Consider the following 18,362-nt stretch of genomic DNA (forward strand, 5'->3'; position numbering starts at 1 on the left):
GGCCCATGTATGAGTGCATTAGGCTTTGGAGGAATATCTAGCTACGCGCTGTAACATTTCACCCCTGGCCCCCAAAGATGCCTGCACATTTCCTTATGCAAAAGGCATTTAGTCCATCTTTTAAGTGTTGTCAAAGTCCTAACATTTTCAGCATTGACCAAAATTCCAAATCTAATGTCTCCTCTGAGACTTAAGGCAAACTCTTAGCTGTGAGCTTCTGTACAAATGAAAAGTTAAACACTTTCAGCATACAGTGGCACAAGATAAACATTCCCATTCCAAATAGGGGAATAGAAAAAAACAGGGCTAAAGTAAGTCCAAAATCTAGCAGGGTAAACATTAAGTCCTGTAGTTCCTTGTCCGTTATCTGAGGCTGTCTGTGGCAAGATGTGAACTCCAAAGGGCTTGAGTCGCTCTGCCCGTATGGCACTTTGGGTAGTTGCAGCTCTCATGGCTTTTTTCATGGGCCTGCTTTGTTCACTTCTTGAAGCTTTCCTCAGGTGATCCAACTTCCTGGCTTCTTTAATTTTCTGTGGTCCCCACTGCAACTTAGGCTTCACACTTATAGATTCACACACTGAACGCTTAGGGGCACATTGCCTGGCCTCACAGGCCTTCTGAAATCTGGGTGGAAGCCTTCCTGATCCCACAACTTTTTTTTTTTTTAGAGTAGGAAAGATTTATTGAGAGAAAGATAGCTTCTGTCTAAGAGACAGAAGGGGGACCAGAAAGTGGGTTGCCCACCCACCCCACTTTTCAAAGATATTTTATACAGCAAAGCCATGTGGTGAGGCAGGTACAAAGTGGGACAAAACTATAAGACCCAATGGAAATTTGCAAGGTGGGCATGAGGTGAGGCAAAACCATGACGAATCAATAAGATTGCAAGTACAGTCACCCAGGTCATACTGATTAAATGGGGGTCAAATGGGGCAGCAAGACACATAGCAAGCATACAAGGATTTTCAGTAAGGGTGGGAGTCGGATATTTCCTGGAGAGGCTGGGTTAAGATCTTGGCCCCCCACCCAGGTGATTGATACTTGTTTAGAATATCAATCACTGCTATTCATCCTACATGGGTGTGGTAGTTTCCTTTTACAATGCTGGCCTTCAGTGAATGTGTCTTCACTGTCCTCCATGTTGGCTTCTGGATGGCTGGCTCCTTAAGGGAGGCCTTGTCTAACTCCCTACAAGATATTTAATTAACTTTCCTATCTACAATATTCCACCCTCTGAAGAAGTACCCCTAACTGCCAGGAGGGGGCAAAGAGTGAAGACTATTCTGGCTACTTCCAGCTGAAAAGGGTCATAGTTGTGATCAGCAGTCAGAGCTACTCTACAGAAGGTCTATCTAAAGGCCGTTCTTAGGCGCCAGGCATTGTCATCTTGGTGGCTGTATAGCTTTGAGTCTGAAGGAGACAAAGCCAAAGAAATAGTAAAGAATACATGAGCCAAACTATAATGTTAGCAGGATTGCTATGAATATAGCCAACAAGGGTTTCCACCAGGAGGAACTAGTAATAGCCTCCCACAAAGAGCATAGTGAGAAGGTTCAGGGACTTCAGAATCCCAACACAGAGGCCATATTATATAGTTTAGCAGTTATAAGCTGTTTACAAGCTTGATCTGGTAGATCCTGGTAAAAGAAGTCTAGCACATTTGTCATTGGTTCCATTTGTATGACTGTTTGGAGTTTGACAGCCTCTAGGCAAGAATAAACAAAACTTAAGAAATTAGAACATGCATAATCTAAGCATGAGCACACTAGAATGAAAGGGCAGGTTGGGGAGAAAGTCACACTTAGAAATTGGAATAGTGATTGTAACCTGCTGACTCTTAGATTCTTTCATTGATAGAGACTGTGTATAAGTCAGATACTTTGTCATAAATAAGAGACAATTTGAAGAACAAATCTCACTTAAGAAATTTGAAACTCTACCCAAGCTCTTATAGATTTTACCATAGTTTTTTCCTAATGATCCCTAACTGTGGTCAGCTACTGATATAGCTAGAAACTGCCAGAAGGGGTCAGTGATTGAAGCCCCTTTTTATATCTAGCCTTATTACTATGGCATTATTTTACACTTCTTTTGGTTATTCTTTTCTGCTGGGTGTTTAAGACAAGTTAAAGTGAGACCTGTGTCAATTAGTATGAACCTCTTGCTATCTGTCAAGGTCAGTTAAGTCTCCTCAGGCATTACTTTGGAACCATGCATAGAGCCTCTCAGCTCCTCTGTCAGTGTCAGCCATCAGGATGGGTCATGGTCTTGCTTGACCATGTTGCTTTCAGTGAAAGCATGGGAGATTTTTCCCTGTCAGTGACCCTCTTTTGGCACATGGTACATTTGTCCTCTGGGGCACAGCAATCTCCCTGCTCAGGAGGTTGAGTGACTTAACCAAAGATGTAGGATCCTGTAGGAAAGGTTTCTTTGTGTCCTGGGTCTTTGTTGACCTTGAAGGGCCAGGGCCAAAATATTGACTATCCTCATAGCCCAGTTATCTTTCTAGTTTTGGTCTCCAAACTTTAGTTGTTGAACACCAGATCAGTGACATAAGTATTTCAGTAGGAGCAGTGAGCTGAACTGTTATAATTTCATCTGGACATTAAGCACTTTTGAAATATATTTTATCAACCATGGTCATTCTAGTAGTTGAATCCATATCCATCTTAGTATGGAATAGTCTCTCAGTCAAACACTGCCATCTGATCACAAGACATTAAATAACGTAAAGAAAACTCTTGTTATCCTTCAGTAGGATGCCATCTCCAACCAGTAATCTTGGTGGAAGACCTCCAGAATGATATAGGGGGAACAGATGCAACTCCCAAACCTACTATATATCTGAAACTCAAGTTCATGTTCTCTAAAATCGAAGAATGAATTCTAGGAACAATGGAAGTTAAGAGTAGGAAAAATTTATTGAGAGAAAGATGGCTTCTGTCTAAGAGAGACAGAAGGGGGACCAAAAGGGAGTTTCCTCTGATCCCACAACTCTTGCATTCTGCATGTTTCTCAAACCAGCACCACATAGATGATGCCAAAGTTGGCTGCCAGCTGGAGCAGTAGCCAGGCTTCCTTCTCCCCTAGCTGTAGGGATCAAGTGCCTATGAACCAAATTCCAAGGAACAATTTCCCTAGGCCACTGCCCTTCTGAAACATGGTGCTCTGAGACTCTTCTCAAAGCAAAATCTTTAATCTTTGCAATATTGAGGCTGCAAAAGCTGGAGTCCTGCTGATTCTTGTGATATCCTCGGGTTATCTTTTCTGTTGTCTTGTTCTGAAATACTTGGCTTTTTCTTGCTAGTCTTTTCAGCCAGCAATTTCTCCTCTGTTCCATCTTTGCAGGCTGCAACTTTATTGGAGCTTTCTTTCTTGCTAAACTCAAAACTTTTTAAATTATTCTGCTGGGTCCTTTACTTTTGACTCTCAATAGAAATCTGGCTAAAAGCCTCCAATAGCAGCCATCTCACCATGTCAGCATTAGACTGCCTTTAAATTTCTTCTGTCAGAGGGCTGGAGATTTAGCTCAGTGGTTCTGCCACCTGCCTCACAAGCACAAGGTCCCAAGTTCAAACCCTAGTACCAAAACAAAAAATTATTCTGTCAGAGTATAGACTGCCACACTTAATCTCAGTCTCAGATAAAGTTTCTACACAAGAACAAAACACTGACAAATTTTCTGCTGAAGTGTAACACATATGGTCTGGAGTCCAACAGCCAATGTAGTCTTTCTTTCCAAAAGAAACCTCCTGAGCCTTGTCTTTACATGCTGCAATTTCTTTCAGCATTTTTGTCTTGTGAACTCTGACCAGAATCTCCCATCAAGTACAGCTTAAAGCATTCCAGAGCTGCTTCTTCAGCTGGGTTCTCCAAACCTTCCTGTACTCTTCCCACAAGACAGTTCCATGATCATTGAGACCCATGTGTGTAAAGATTAAAACAACTCACTGCTCAAGGCAAACAAATACTGTAGAGCCCTGTCATGCCTTTCACTACAGAAAACCTTTTCCTGGTGATGGTAGCACAAGTCATCTATAATTCTACACTTGATCTTAGCCAAAAGGCTGAGAAGCGATTCATCTATAATTCTAAGATGGTGAATGTAAAGGGTTTTTTCATTCTGCTTCTTTTAACTCTACACAAAAAGTAAGTGGCACCATATAGCAGGCATGTATACTTACACCTCCTGTTTTTGATATTGTCACCTGGGGAGGCTTTGAGCCTCCCTTCTCTTCCAGTGACACCTCTTTTACTGATGGAGACTGGCTACCTGCTCCTGCCCATTTAAGGGATTATGGTAGGGATTTTGGCCACTCTGAATTCTCTAATGGCTCATATGTCATGAATGGTATTGTTTGACTGAAGAATTTCTCATGTTGGGTCTATAACATTATTAATAGCTCTTATTTTGTTCCCTTTCATCCCTAGTGGTTCATGAATATTTTCATTGGACTCAACTGTATCAAGGGAGACCACCATCAGATCTGTATTAATACAGCTAGAATCCCAGGTTCTTCCGTGTCTGGCAGGCACTTTCCAAAACCTAACATTCCTGTATGTTATCCATGGGTGCTTATAGAAGGTAGTCTAGATTTGGGGTAGACTTCATTTCAGTCTACCAATCTCTCCATTATTCATCTTTCTTATAAGCTAACCCTAGAAAACTGGGGACACCCTAATTTGATTGTTTTAGAGTATAGTTGTATCTGGAACTATGCTTTGCCTTTTAACTACAGTGGTGCCTTGGTCATGTACTTAGTTTTTTCCAGGATTCTGGTCACAAACCACATTGGATGAGAACCAAATCAAATTTCCCCATAAGGTCAATATGGAACCTAACTATTGAATTTTATTCGGCTATTGTCCAATTCAGTTTATGACCAGAACCATGGAAAGAATTAAGTTCTGGAACTATGGTATCACTGTACTGTGGATAAGGTATGTATTATGGAATGTGTATAATGTGCCATTTTATCTTGAGAGTGTGTAATTTTCCACATTGCCTTCTCAGCCAAATTCTGGTTTATTTCCTGATTTAAGTTGTTACCACATGTGTGAATAATAGCAAGAACTAGCTTAAAAGCAGGGGTTTTTCTTGCAACAAATGTAGAACTTCTTTTGAATTCTTAATGACTCCTCTGACGGATGCTCACATAGGAAGTACCGGGTAGCCCTGGATCTGGCTGCTCCATGCTGGCCCATTCTGACAGTTTTGATGAGAGATACAATGAAACCAAATCTGACGGAGGTCCTTAAAGGGCCACCTGTATTTGTGCATACAGACCCCTTTCCTAACATTGCTCATGGCAACTTTACAGTGTTAGCTGATAAAATTCCCCTGAAACTGCTTGGTGAAGAAGGATTTGTGGTGACTGCAGCTGACTTTGGGGCTGACATTCGGGTGGCAAAATTCTTCAACACCAAGTACTGAGCTACCAGCCTAGTGTATAACCTGATAGTGCTGGTCGATAATGTCCAAGTTCTGGAGATGCATGGAGGTGGACTGTGTGTAACTGCTGGTGTGTCCCTGAAGAAAGAATGCACAGAGCAGAATATCTAGCTGTTGGCTGATGGCTGCTATAACCTGCAGAAGCAAATCCAGATCACTCAGCCCTTCAGGTTGCCCATGGTGGTAGTGCTGAATGTCTTTAAGACTGACACTATGCCAAGATTGAGTTGGTGTGTGTGCTGTCAAGGCACGCCAGTGCCTTTGATATAGTTTCCTGCTGTCACTGGTCAGTTGGTGGAAAAGGGTCTGTGGATGTGGCTGGGGCTGTGAGAGAAGCTGCAAATAAAAGAAGCCATTTCCAATTCTTGTATGATGTCCAGCTTCCAAATGTGGAAAAGATAAAAAGCATTGCCCAGGCTATCTTTGGAGCCAAGGGTATTGAACTCTTGAGGCAGAATCTAAAATAGATCTTTATTCTCAACAAGGCTTTGGAAATTTGCCCACCTGCCATGGCCAAGACCTACTGCTCTCTGTCTCACTAACCTGAATGGAAAGGTATGTGAAAGGGCTTCATTTTAAACAGAAACACTGAATCTTCTGGCAGAGAGAATAGGTAGAACTCTTGAAGACACCGGTGTAGGCAAAGAATATATGAACAACACCTCAGTCACACCGGAAATATCACAATGAATCAACAAATGGGATTTTATACTATTAAAAAGCTTTTGCATAGCAAAAGTAACCACCAAGTAAAGAGACAGCCCAGTGTGGTAAAAAATTTACCCCCTGCCCCTTGGATAAAGAGCTAATATCTAGAATACATAAAGAACTCAGAAAAATCACACACTTAAGATTTAAAGACCCAATCCAAAAATAGGCATTTGAAATGAATAGGCACTTCTCAGTTGAAGAAGTAGAAATGGCAAATAAATATATGCAAAACTGTTCAACATCACTGTTCATTCGAGAGATGCAAATTAAAACAACACTGAGATTGTATCTTGCTCCAGAAAGAATGGCTATTATGAAGATAATTCAATCAATAACAAATGCTGTGGGGCTATGGGGGAAAAGGAACCCTTTTCCACTGGTGGTGAGAGTGTAGACTGGTGAAACCAGTGTGGAAACCAGTGTGGAGATTCCTAAAAGAAAACTAGGATTAGAGATTCCAGTTGATCCCGCTATTCCCCTTCTTGATATCTTTCCAAAAGAATTAGAAACATCATAGCATAGTGATATATGCACACCTACGTTTATACCAGCACAGTTTGTAATAGCTAAATCTTGGAAACTGCCAAAATGCCCATCAGCAGAAGAATTGATAAAGAAGATTTTTTTTTTTAGTACAGTGGAGTTCTGCTCTGTCATAAAGGAGGATAAACTTGAGATATTTCTAGATAAATAGATGCTCATTGGACCATACTCTTAAGTGAAATAAATTGGACATATATGTGTAAATATATTGTTTCTCTGGTTTGAAAAATTGAAAGTGTAAATAAGGATCAAAATGTATAACAGATATTGTGAAATAGGAAGAAAATGTGCAAATGAGAAGGGGAACAAGGAGAGTAGAGGAGGAAAGGAAGAAAGGAAAAAGAAAAAAAATGAGAAAAGAAGGGAAAAATGGGAAAAAAGCTCTTAGAAAAGAAGGCTTAAAGGGAGGCAGAAGAATGAGGGAAAAAGAAGGATAAAGATATATTATGTACAGATACAAATTCCCTATGATGCATGTGATCATTATGTACCTCTAAAATGTACCAATAAAATTAATACCCCCAAAAAGCCCTGGTTCCAATGGATTCACTCCCAAGTGCTTTAGGAACTTTAGGAAAGATGTAACACCAATATTCCTTAAACTATGAAATTGAGAGGGAAGGAGTCCTCCCAAAGTCATTCCTGGAAGGCAGCATCACCCTGATTCCAAAAACAGAAATGATCCAACCTAAAAATAGAGATACAGGTCAATTGTTTAATGAACATTGATAAGGAAATCCTCAACAAATACTGGCAAGAGGATGCAACAAGTAATAAAAAAAGATCACAGCGGGGGATTTAGCTCAGTGGTTCTGCCACTTGCCTCACAAGTGCAAGGTCCCAAGTTCAATCCCCAGTACCAAAAAAAAGAAAGAATAAAAAAGATCACACATCATGACCAAGTAGGGTTTATTCCAGGCATCCAACAATGGTTGAACATGCAAAAATCAATAAATGTAATACATCACATAAACAGAAGCAAGGAAAAGTCATATGATCATCCCACTTCACTCAGAAAAAAGCCTTTGACAAAATCCAACATCCATTCATGACAAAGACCCTGAAGGAAATAGGTATAGAAGGATTTAAACTCAGTCTGATAAAAGCCATTTATGACACAACAATGGCTACATCATATGAAATGGGAGAAATGGGCTGAAAGCTTTTCCTCTAAAATCAGGAACATGGCAAGGATGTCCGCTATCACAACTAGCATTTAATATAGTCCTAAAAACATTACCCACATCCATCAGGCAAGATAAAGAAATAAAAAGGGTATGTATAGGAAAGGAAAAAGTCAAATTGCCATTATTTGCAAATGACATGACCCTCTAGGTAGAAGACCCAAAGACTCCACCAAAAGATTCCTAGAATTAATAACCAACTTCAGTATTACAGCAGCATACAGAGTCAACACACAAATATCAATGCTGTTTCTGTACACCGATAATAAACTCACCAAGAAAGCAGTTAGAGAAACAATATCTTTCACAATCACACCAAGAAAAATTAAATACCTAGGAATTAACCTAAGCAAAACAATGAAAAACCTCTTCAATGAAACCTATAATACTCTGAAAGGTAGAACAAAGAGGACATAATAAAAAGGAAAAATATCCCCTGTTCTTGGATAGGAAAAAATCAGTTATAGTCAAAATGGTCATACTTACAAAGCTGATAGATCTATTACAATCTCAATTAAAAAATACCAACAACATTCCTCACAGAACTAGAGAAAATAATCCTAAAATTTATATGGAACCATAAGACAGAATAGTAAAATTAATCCTGAGCAACCAGAACAAGGCAGGAGGAGTCACAGTTCCAGACTTCAAGTTATATTACAACATCACAGTAATAAAAGCAGCATGGTATTGGCAAAACACACGAGGATTAGTGGAACAGAATAGGTGACATAGAAACAACCCAGGCACGTTAAGCTATTAGATCTTTGACAAAGGGGACAAGAACTTACGCTGGAGGAAAGACAGCCTCTTCAATAAATGGTCCTTGCAAAACTGACCATCCTTATATAGAAGACTGAATCTACAACCATATCTCTTACCATGTACTAAACTAAAATCAAAAGACACTAAAGATCTAAATATTAAAATGGAAACAATCTGCTGAAAGATAAATTAGGTACAACTTTTGATGAAACAGGTGCAAATAAGGACTTTCTGAACAAAACCTCAGGTATATAAGAGATAATACTAAGAACCAACAGATGTGATTCTACTGAAGTAAAAGACTTCTGGACAGCAAAGGATGCAATGAACAATGTGAAGAGACAACCTACAGAATGGGAAAAAAATTGCCAGTTAGTATTCCTTGGACAGTGGACAAAAAGCAGACAAAACTAAAAAAGTTGGACCCTCCAAAATGAAAGACACCATCAAAAATGGGTAACTAACATGAACAGACAGTTCTCAGAAGCAATACAAGTAGCTAATAAATACATAAAAAAGTTCAAGATCTCTGATGATTAGAAATGAAGATTAAAACAACACTGAGATTGCGTCTTACACCAGAAAGAATGGCTGTTATCAAGACAGCAGATAACTGGAGAAACAACTCCTTTCACAATAGCATCCAAAAAATGAAATACCTAGGAATCAACCTAGGGAAAGAAATCAAAGACCTCTACTCTGAAAACTACAGTACTCTGAAAAAAGAGATTGAATCAGATATCAGAAAATGGAAAGACATCCCTTGCTCCTGAGTAGGAAGAACCAACACAGTGAAAGTGGCCATACTTCCAAAACTGCTATATAGATTCAATGCAATCCCAATTGAAATTCCAACAGCATACTTCACAGGCTTTGAAAAACAATCCAAAAATTCATTTGGAACAAGAGGAGACCTAGAAGACCAAAAGCAATTCTAAGCAACAGAGACATGACAGGGGGTATCACAATCCTCAACTTGAAACTATACTACAAAGCTACTGTGATAAAAGCAGCATGGTACTGGCAAAGAAACAGACCAGAGGACCAGTGGAAAAAACTAAAAGACGCAGAAACAACTCCAGACACACTCAGCCACCCCCTTCAACAAAGGAGCCAAATACCCTCACTGGGAGAAAGATAGCCTATTTAATAAATGATGCTGGAAAAACTGGATTTCAACTTGCCAAAGATTAAAACTAGACCTATATCACTCACCATGTACTAAACTAAAATTGAAATGGATTAAGGATCTAAATATTAAAGCAGAAACATTAAACAGGCCGGAAGAGAGGGTAAGTAGAACTTTTGAAGCCATTGGCGTAGGAAAATATTTCATGAACAAAACCTCAGTTGCACATGAACCAGCACAAAGAATCAACGAGTGGGATCTCTTCTTATTAAAAACCTTCTGCACAGCAAGAAAAACCACCAACAACTTGAAGAGATAACCCACAATGTGGGAAAAAAATTTTACCAGCTATTCCTGAGACAAAGGTCTACTATCTAGAATACATAAAGAACTTAAAAAACTCAGACCTCCCAGATTTAAAGATCCAATCCAAAAATGAGCATCTGAAATGAACAGACATTTCTCAGACAAAGAAGTAGAAATAGCAAATAAACATATGAAAAAATGTTCAACATCACTTGCCATTCAAGAGATGCAGATGAAAACAACACTGAGATTCCACCTCACCTAAGAAAGAATGGCTGCTATTATGAAATCAACCAATAACAAATGCTGGCAGGGCTGTGGGGGAAAAAGGAACTCTTCTCCACTCTTGGTGGGAGTGTAAACTGGTGCGACCACTGTGGAAATCAGTTTGGATATGCCTCAAAGAACTAGGACTAGAGGTCCCATTTGACCCAGCTATTCCCCTGCTGTGTATCTTCCCAAAAGAAAAGACTCATACCACAGTGATATATGTTCACAGCAGCACAATTTGTAATAGCATGTAAAAACATGGAAGCATCCTAATTGCCCATCAACTAGAGACTGGATGAAGAAAATGTGGTTCTTTATACTACTCAGCCATACAGAATGAAAAACTAGAGGCATTTATAGCTAAATGGATGCACATTGAGGTGATACTCTTAAGTGAAATAAATAGGACACACATGTGTAAATACCAAATAGTTTCTCTAGTGTGAGAAACTGAAAGTGTAAATAAGGATCAAAAGGTATAATAGATGATGTGAAATAGGGAGGAGAGGTGCAAAGGGGAAGGGGAAGAGGGAGAGGTAGGGGAAAGGAAAGAGGGGAATGGAATTAATATGAGAAAATGGAAACAGTCTTTGTAAATAGGAAGGGGTGGAATGGAGGGCAGGAGAATGGGGAAAAATAAGAATCAAGATATATTATGTAAAGGTACAAATCTCCAGTGATGAATATCATTATATTGTATATCTGAAATGTACCAATAAAATTTTTTAAAAAAGAAAGCAGATGACAACAAATGCTGGGGAGGCTGTGGTAGAAAAAAAATCTTTCTTTGATGCTTTTGGGAATGTACATTGGAAAAGAAACAAATCACATACAAAGGAAAGCCCATCAGAACCACAGCAGACTTCTCAACACAAACCATCAAGGCAAGAAGACCTTGGAGTGACATATTCCAAGCCCTAAAAGAAAACAGCCTCCAACCCAGATTGACGTACCCTGAAAAACTATCTTTCAAAATGGATGGAGAAATAAGATACTTTCATGACAAAGAGCACCTTAGGAACTTCACAAATACCAAACCAGCACTCCAAAGAATTTTACACAATATCCTAGGAACAGACATTGAGGATCACAACCCCAGGAAGCAAAGCAGAATGAACCCATCTGGCATGACAAGAAATTAAATGTAAAGGGGGAGAACCCAACAAAAAGAAAAAGTCATGGCAATGATGTCAATATGTTTCAGTTATAACCATCAATGTTAATGGTCTCAATTCACCAATCAAAAGAAATAGACTGGCAGAATGGGTCAAGAAGCAAAATCCAACAATATGCTGCATACAAGAAACACACTTAATTCAAAATGAAATTCATAGACTGAAAGTTCAAGGGTGGAAAACAATACTGCATGTGACAGGAACCTGAAAAAAAGCAAGAGTAGCTATCCTCTTTGCAGATCAAGTAGATTTCAAACCAACACTGATTAAGAGAGATGAAGAAGGACACTACATCCTTGTAAAGGGAAGAATCCAAGAGGAAGAGATGACAATCATAAATATCTATGCACCAAATACTAGTGCACCCAACTATGTAAAACAAATACTAATGGACATGAAAAGTCATATATGCACTAATACAATTGTAGTGGGGGACCTCAACACCCCACTGTCACAAATAGATAGATCAACTAGACTAAAAATAAGTAATGAAATACTAGAACTCAATCGAACTCTTGAACAAATGAACTTAACAGATGTTTACAGAGTCTTCCACCCCACAAAATCAGAATACACATTCTTCTCAGCTGCACATGGGTCATTCTCCCAAATAGACCACATACTCACACATAGAACATGTTTAAGTAAGTGCAAAGGAATTGAAGTTATCCCCTGTATATTATCAGACCATAGTGGGATGAAATTGGAGACCCATAGCAAAAGAAACTGGAAAAATTTCATAAACACGTGGAAATTGAACAACACACTTCTGAATAACCAATGGGTCACAGAGGGAATTAAAGAAGAAATCAGACACTTCCTTCAATTAAATGACAGTGACAATACAACATATCGGAATGTATGGGACACAATGAAAGCAGTCTTATGAGGGAAATTCATAGCAGTGAATATGCATATTAGGAACAGAACAAGCCCAATTAAACAACCTGATGCTGAACCTCAAGCTTCTAGAAAAAGAAGAACAGGACAACCCCAAAGCTCATACAAGGGAGGAAATTATAAAGATCAGAGCAGAAATCAATGCAATGGAGACTAAGAGAATGATACAAAAAATCAATGAAGCCAAGAGTTGGTTCTTCAAAAGAATCAACAAAATTGACAAACCTTTAGCCAACTTTATCAGAAAAAGGACAGAAAAGGCCCAAATCCATGCAATTAGGAATGAAAAGGGTGAAATTACAACAGACCCAGCAGAAATCCAGAGGATCATCAATACCTACTTCCAGAACCTATACGTCAATAAGATGGACAACACAGAAGAAATGGACAGATTCCTAGATACATATGAATTACCAAAGTTGAACGAAGAAGACCTAAAAATTCTGAAGAACCCAATATCAACCAATGAAATTGAAAATGTAATTAAAAACTTATCAACTAAGAAAAGCCCAGGCCCTGATGGCTTCACTGCTCAATTCTACAAGACATTTAGAGAGGAACTGCTGCCACTACTGTTGAAACTCTTCAATGAAATTGAAAGGGAAACAATACTCCCAAATTCATTCCTGGAAGCAAGCATCACCTTGATCCCCAAAGCAGAGAAAGACCCAACTGAAAAAGAGAACTATAGGCCAATCTCACTAATGAACATAGATGCAAAAATCCTGAATAAGATACTGGCAAACAGAATGCAGAAGATCATCAAGAAGATCATACACCCTGATCAAGTGGGATTCATCCCAGGGATGCAGGGATGGTTCAATATCTGAAAATCAGTTAGTGTAATACACTGTATCAATAGAGCCAAGGACAAAAACCATATGATTATCTCCATAGACACAGAAAAAGCATTTGACAAAATCCAACATGCATTTATGATACAAACCTTACAAAAAATTGGAATAGATGGTCTCTACCTCAAACTGATAGAAGCCATCTATGAAAAACCAACAGCCAATATCATACTAAATGGTCAAAAACTGAAATCCTTCACACTCAAATCAGGAACAAGACAAGGATGTCCACTATCACCACTCCTGTTCAATATAGTTTTGGAAACATTAACCATGGCAATTAGACAAGAGACAGAAATAAAAGGAATAAAGATAGGAAATGAATAAGTCAAATTGTCATTATTTGCAGATGACATGGTACTGTATATAGAAAACCCCAAGAACTCCACCAAAAGTCTTCTAGACTTAATAACCAAATTCAGTCAAGTAGCTGGTTCCAAGGTCAACACACAAAAATCAATAGCTATCCTCTACACCAATGACAGACTCACTGAGAGAGAAATAGGGCAAATAATTCCTTTCACAGTGGCATCCAAAAAACTGAAATACCTAGGAATCATCCTAATGAAAGAAATCAAAGACCTCTTCTCTGAAAACTATGGCACTCTGAAAAGAGAGATTGAAGATGATATCAGAAAATGGACAGACATCCCCTGCTCCTGGGGAGGGAGGATTAATATAGTGAAAATGGCCATCCTTCCAAAACTGCTATATAGATTTAATGCAATTCCAATTGAGATCCCAGCAGCATACTTCATAGACCTTGAGAAAACAATCCAAAAATTCATTTGGAACAAGAAGAGACCCAGAATAGCAAAAGCAATTCTAGGTAACAGAGACATGGCAGGGGCTATCACAATCCCCAACCTGCAATTCTACTACAAAGCTACTGTGGTAAAAACAGCATGATACTGGCAAAGAAACAGACTTGAGGACCAGTGGAACAGATTAGAAGATGCAGAAACAACGCCAGACACACTCAGCCATCTCATCTTCGACAAAGGAGCCAAACAGCCTCACTGGAGGAAAGATAGCCTCTTTAATAAATGGTGCTGGAAAAACTGGGCTTCAACTTGCCACATATTAAAACTAGACCTATATCTCTCACCATACACTAAACTAAAATCCAAATGGATTAAAGATCTAAATATTAAAATAGAAACTCTGAACCAGTTGGAACAGAGGTTAGGTAGAACCCTTGAAGACATCAGTGTAGGAAAAGTTTTTATGAACAAAACCTCAGTTGCCCGTGAACTAGCACAAACAATCAACAAATGGGATCTCTTCTTATTAAAAAGCTTCTGCACAGCAAGAGAAACCACCAGCAGTGTGAAGAGACAACCCACAATGTGGGAAAAATTATTCACCTGCTCTTCCTCAGACAAAGCTCTACTATCTCAAATCTATAAAGAACTTGAAAAGATCAGACCTCCCAAATTTAAAGACCCAATCCAAAAATGGGCATCTGAAATGAACAGACATTTCTCAGACAAAGAAGTAGAAATAGCCAATAAATACATGAAAAAATGTTCAACATCACTGGTCATTCCAGAGATGCAAATGAAAACAAAGCTGAGATTCCACTTCACTCCAGAAAGAATGGCTGCTATCATGAAATCAACCAATAACAAATGCTGGCGGGCCTGTGGGGAAAGAGGAACCCTGCTCCACTGCTGGTGGGAGTGTGGACTGGTGCAAGCACTGTGGAAATCAGTATGGAGATACCTCAAAGAACTAGGACTGGAAGTCCCATTTGACCCCTCTATTCCACTGCTGGGGATCTTCCCCAAAGAATTCAAAGTATCATACCACAGTGATATATGTGTGCCCATGTTCATAGCAGCCCAATTTGTAATAGCTAAAACTTGGAAACAGCCCAAATGCCATCAACTGGAGACTGGATAAAGAAAATGTGGTTTTTTAATCAAATGGAGTACTACTCAGCCATAAAAAATGAGAAATTAGAGACATTTATCGCTAAGTGGGTGCACATTGAGGCGATACTCTTAAGTGAAATAAATAGGACACACATGAATAAATACCGAATAGTTTCTCTTTTGGGAGAAACTGAAAGTGTAAATAAGGACTGAATGTATAATAGGTCATGTGAAATAGGAAGAAAAAGGGCAAAGGGGAAGGAAGTGGGAGGGCTAGGGGAAAGGATAGAAGGGATTGGGATTAATATGAGAAAATGGAAAAATAGGAACAAAATCTTTGTAAATAGGGAGGACTGGAGGGGTTGAAGGGAGGGCTGGGCAATGGTGAAAAGTAAGAGCCAAGAGAGACTATGTAAAGGTGCAAATTTCCTATGATGAATGTCATTATATTGTATACCTAAAAGGTACCAATGATTAGAATGAATAATCGATAATGTAAAATATAAAGAAAAGGTCCAAAGGGGTAGGGGTAATGGGAGGGGCAGGGGAAAGGAAAGAAGGGATAGGAAAAATGGTGAGAAATGGAAAAAATGGAAATAAAGTCTTTGTAAATGGGGAGGGGTTGGGGGCGTGAAGGGAGGGCTAGGAATGGGGAAAAAATAAGAACCAAGATGCATTATGTAAAGGTACAATTCCCAATGAGAAATGTAATTGTGTTGTATACCTACAATGTACCAATAACAGAATTTAATACAAAAAGAAAGCATATAGCAACAAATGCTGGGGAGGCTGTGGTAGAAAAAAATCTTTGTTGCTTTTGGGAATGTACACTAGTATAACCATTGTGGAAAACAGTATGGAGATTCTTTTAAATCTAGAAATAGACATTCCTGTTACTCAGCTATTTCGTTTCTAGGTATCTTTTTGAAAGAGTTAGACATAAAATTATAGTGATACAGGCATACCCATGTTTATAGGAACAATTCACAATAGCTAAATCTTGGAAGCAGGCTATATGTCCATAAACAGATGATGGGTGAAGAAAATGTGGTGTTTAAATACAATGGAATACTACTCTGGCAGAGAGAAGGATAAACTTGGGTCATTTGTAGGAAAATGAATGCGCTTTCTGAAAGAAATCAGACAAATATCATACCGTTTCCCTTCCATGAGAAACCCACAATATACATAAAGAGCGAAATAAAAGATACATAATGGGGGAAAATATGTCGATCTCTGCCTCTCTTGTCACATGGCCTTTCCATTTTGCTAACTATGTTCATTCTCCTTTTGAAAGAACACCAATCATAGTACATCAAATGTCCACCCCATTCCAATATGACCTCAACTGATAATATCTGTAATGACCCTATTTCTAATTTTTTTTTTTTTTGCCAGTGCTCAGAGGGAACCTAGGGCGGTGTGCACGTCAGGCAAATGCTGTACCACTGAACCACATCTGTATCTCAAAAGAGGCACATTCTGATGTAATGGGAAATAGGAGTTTACCAAATCTCTTTGGAGGTAGAAATAGTACAGAATTCAATACCTATCACTTTTCTACAGCCAATTATCCACAGATTTGACCAAATGAAGTTTACAGAGTACATTATCAATGAACACTTACAGAAAAATTGAATGAATGAATGAATGAATGAGTGAATGAATAAACAAATAATGACTACATGGCAAAAGTACCAACAGTGAATGCAGGAGAGGTACAGGAAAGCCAAATTCAAAAGGCAGCTATAATGTACTGCTAGCTGCCTCCAGTAGGTGGCGGTGCAGGCGGCGGGCGCGATGGGAAAGGCGGGCATCTGCCGCTCTTGCCCTGGCCGCTGGACTTCCAGTGACAAGGGTGGGGCGGGGTACAGTGGGTCATGTGATCCTCTGGGCTTTCGGGTTCCAGCCATAGTAACCAGACTGTGCCTGTCAATATCGCGCTGGGGCTCCAGAGTCTTTAAGGAATCCACTCGTGTGGAATTGTCACTGTCCCAGATTGCCCGCCCTCCCTCCTGTCCGCTCCAGGCCAGCTCCAGGATGGCGCTCATGTCCCGCCTGCGGGACTGGTTCTGCTTGTTATTCTGAAAGAGAAGGCGCTGACCCTCCTGGGGCTGCAATACTTCGGCAAGACCACCTTCGACAATGTCATCGCGGTGAGCACCCGCCACCTCACCACCTCAGTTTCCCAGCCAGCGAGCCGGCTGGGCGCCTCCCTCCAGGTCGCACTTAGGCCCTCCGCTCTCGACGCGCCGACCAGTGGCGTGGGACTGGGCTGCCCAGAGGCCTGTCACCTCCCGGGGGACAGGAGTTGGCGGCAGAAGTTGTAGCTCTAAGGTCAGCAATTGAAGGTTTAATTCAGTTTAACTTGAAGGGACTATGGCTTTAGGGCGACAGATGCTTGGAAAGGGTCAAGTTGAGCTTGTCACATTTTCAGTGTTTAGGGGGTTGTGGTTTCTCTCCCTTGTGGAATGTGAGGGCAGCTAAAGGATTAACTCCTTCTGTCACTTTCCCCAAGGTTGGGATTTTGATGAGTCTGTCATTTTTGAGAATGCAAAAGAATCTTCATTGCCTCTCCCAAGTTGTCACTTGGCACTAAGAGCCCCATTCTGAAAGCAGGAGACCTGGTTTTGGCGCCTTCCTGAATGCTGTGAGCCGCTTTGTTATGGGTGAATGACCCAGAATACTCCAGGTCCTTGTGTAAGAGGAGGAATGAATTGCCACACCTTGTATTATGTAGTAAGTAGCTAGTTTATTGAAAATCACAGGAGGGTAGCTGCAGAAACTGGCAAAATGGGAAAAAAAGAAGTCCGTAGCTCAGGCTTACAGTACTTAAAGGATCTGATACCTCTAACTCTAGGTGCCTACTACTGTGTCTCTTATTTGTGTCTGTATTCTGCTGCCTCAAGCATCTTGACCTCCTAGACTTTTGTTATTTTATTTTGTGCCTCTTTTAGTATACTGGAAGGGTGGACAATCATTAAATTGGTGTTTCTAGTTGAATGAAGGGAAGGGAGTGGCTCACTCAACTTCCCTGTTTCTAACTGTATAGTGGAAGCTGGATAATCATTAGGGTGGTGTGGTGTTTACAGTTGAATAGAGGGAAGAGAGTGATTCACTCAGCTCCTTCGTTTCCAACTGTACTAGCCTGACCTGTCCAATTTATTTATTTTCACTTGTCTTGGGGTCAAAGACC

At 39.8% G+C, this 18,362-nt stretch overlaps 1 protein-coding gene and 1 pseudogene across 3 annotated transcripts in view; both read left to right on the forward strand.

The window, feature by feature from the left end:
• The window catches only part of LOC101707863 (uncharacterized), a 57,698-nt gene that overhangs the window by 15,229 nt on the left and 24,107 nt on the right, over positions 1-18,362 (forward strand). The window contains exon 1 of one of the 3 annotated variants that reach the window (XM_087182045.1): positions 17,025-17,503. The exons of 1 other annotated variant lie outside the window; for it this stretch is intronic. The gene's annotated coding sequence lies outside the window, so the exon portion shown is untranslated. Of the gene's footprint in view, positions 1-17,024; positions 17,504-18,362 lie in introns of those variants that run through there. One more of the 3 variants, XM_087182046.1, reaches the window with a different exon arrangement.
• On the forward strand, positions 918-12,892 carry LOC147826373 (monofunctional C1-tetrahydrofolate synthase, mitochondrial pseudogene; annotated as a pseudogene).

This window comes from Heterocephalus glaber, unplaced genomic scaffold, assembly GCF_053883595.1.
Source record: "Heterocephalus glaber isolate CG9 unplaced genomic scaffold, H.glaber_assembly_v1.0 deba00001472, whole genome shotgun sequence".
Lineage (NCBI taxonomy): Eukaryota > Metazoa > Chordata > Mammalia > Rodentia > Bathyergidae > Heterocephalus > Heterocephalus glaber.